Source organism: Fulmarus glacialis, unplaced genomic scaffold (genome assembly GCF_000690835.1).
Source record: "Fulmarus glacialis isolate BGI_N327 unplaced genomic scaffold, ASM69083v1 scaffold24039, whole genome shotgun sequence".
Lineage (NCBI taxonomy): Eukaryota > Metazoa > Chordata > Aves > Procellariiformes > Procellariidae > Fulmarus > Fulmarus glacialis.
In genome coordinates this window covers 45,645-48,419 of record NW_009235554.1, presented here as the reverse complement: position 1 = coordinate 48,419, position 2,775 = coordinate 45,645, and positions in this window count along the sequence as shown.

Below are 2,775 nucleotides of genomic sequence, written 5' to 3'. Positions count from 1 at the left end.
TGGTCATGGCCATTAGGGCCTCAGGGTACTGACAGCTGTCTCTCTGGCTGTGGCCACAGGGTCCAGCCATTCCAGAGCGGGGTGCTGAGGGAAAGATGGCTGCCTGGTCCGTCTGGGAGGGGGTAGTCACAGGCTGTGGCATCAGCCACCTGTGTCATAGCAGGGCACTGACAGGAAAAATGGCCGTCTCACCTCACTGGGGTGGTGGCAGGCCTTGGTGCTGGCCTGCCCCAATGAGCCCTGCATGGCCACAGACAGGGTGCAGGGCAGGGAGAGGAGACAGCCATCTTCCTCCCCGCTGACGCCACTTGGCTGTTGTCTGTGGCCCAGTGCATCCTTCAGCCCCGCTTCCTTCAGGGCACAGAGACGAGGAAAGCAGCCCATGGCCAGGCAGTGGTGGCCATCCCTCCGCCCAAATCAACTGTGCGTGGCTGTCCCCTCAGCGGTGTCGAGCCTGGGAGGACTTCCAGCACCACAGCGGCTGAGCTGCAATGCCAGTTAATATTCAGGTATTAAGGCTTTATAAGCTATTCCATGGGATTTCTGCAGCTTCAATCTAAGAGTTCTGAAGGGAAGGGAATACCAGCAATAAAAAAGTAAGCGGTCAAAAGCAAATAATCAGACGTCCAATTACAGGTTAGTGGATCCCCAGTGTAAAATCAGATTTACCCGATAGCTTTTCTTATCAATGCAGCTGGTTTTCTGTTCACAATGGGATTAACAGGAAAGAAACAATTACTGGTTAAACGTGAAGGTTCAAAACTGAATAAACTTTAACCTGTAACCAGCAAAAGCCCCAACTCACCCATTGCATTTTATAAATAGCAGTTTAAATTTGTTATTTAGGATTTGTTATTCAAATGGGAAAGGAAGAAGGAATTTAAAAATCAGTGTAAATGGGCAGATGAAAAGTTTAAATATAGTGGAAATGTTATATGAGCCATAATTTAAAAAAAGCCATCCCCTCAAAATAGTTTCATTTATTTAGTTTGTGATGCAAGTGTGGAGTAATAGCAACAAATAATTTAATCTACTCTAAAATTTCCCAAACCAAGGCAAAGAGGTTACCCGCATCTCTTAGTCATTAGGATCGAGAGATACTGTTTTGTTGACCCATTTACAAAAATAAAAAGATTAATTTTGTTTTAGATTTTAGGACAAAGATGGGGATGATAACAAGCAAGGACTGGCTAATGTCATCAGACTCTGCTAGTACAGGATCAGATCTCCAAAGGGTGTGACAGAAACCAGTTAAGCCACCCACAATGTGTGCCTCAGCTTTTCTGCCTCTTGGCTCTGAAATCCCCCCGCGTAGGTTCCCCCCACGTAGGTGGGAGTTCCCCCTCTGAGTCACAGGGTAGCCTGGCAGCCTTCCTGATGTCGTACCACACACACCTCCTCTCAAACTGAGCACTCCCTGAGCAGCCCCCTTTACCAAGCACAGACATTTGTTTTCCTGTCAACAGACTGTGCCTTCGTGGGTGTAAGGCCTTGCACAGGAAATGCTCTAGCATGTGTCTGCTTGCAGTTGTTCAGCAGTCCTTGCAAGGTCCTTACAGATTGTGTAGACTTATGGACCGTAGCTGTGGTTAAACTTCCTATATTGTGGAGGAAGGGAGTAGACATTAAAAAATCCTAGGTTATTAACTTCAAAAGATGATTCCTAACATCCACACACAAGAGCTTTTTGGCTCTGGCTGGGAATGCATCTCAGTGGAAAGTAGCATTTTGTACTTTATGCTTCCCTATGCGGCGCCCTGGGTGACCTCATTTCAGACCACATCACTTCGTCCCCAGGAGCTGGTGGAATTAACAGAATGCCCTTGCCAGTTTAGCAGAGATGACAGGAACTAAGGAGCTGCAGGACTGTGACAGAGGCAGCTGGGTACAGAACACAGGCTGCGCTGTCCTTACCCAGCAGCGATACAGGAGCTCTTAATCTCTAGAGTCCTCCTTACAACACCTTTAACCAACAGCTATTGATGTCAGTGTTTTCTGTGTAAAAAAAAAATCAGTTAAATGTTTGGGTGCTCCAGGTCTTTGGTCAAGATGTTTCTAAGTGGTATTCCAGAAATAGCACTAGCTTTTATTTACTCTGTAGCATTCACATTAATTTGCCAAGTGCCATTACGTAACAGCAATTAATTACATTATTTCTTCATTACTAGCTGTGAGCATAGACTGTTTCCACAATGTGCTGAAATGTATTTCTGAAGCTCTTCTCAGTAGCTCTGAAGGGAAGATAAATAAGGACAGAGTGCCTAGATTAACAACAAGTGATAAATCCAGGCCCCTTCATTGAAGCCAAATTCTGTTGTAGGCCTTGACCTAATTCCAGCTACTCGTTATTTTTCTTGTGATTTTTCATTAAACAGATTTTTAAAAATCTCTGGGTCTGCCATATGAATAGGCTATACATTTCCTTTAGATATATGTACCTTCAGAAATTATTCTTGCAAGCTATGGATAATTTCAGATGGCCTCAAAAGTTGCCACTAATTTTGCTGGAACCAGAATTTAATTCTCTATCTAAAGAGAAAAACTCATGTTGTTAAGAATAGTGTTTTATCTACCTTGTTTTAAATACTACAAGATATATCTGCTTGCAAACAACTCCAAATGTTACTGTCAGGACGTGATTCCTAGTTATAATCTTAAAAAATTACTTCCTCTGCTTCCTTCCTTTTTTAACTTTTCTTTCATTATTCCTACATTTTAGTATACTAATGGGTCCAGAAGAAGAAGTGTGTAAGCTAGCGGTCAGTGCGTTGTATA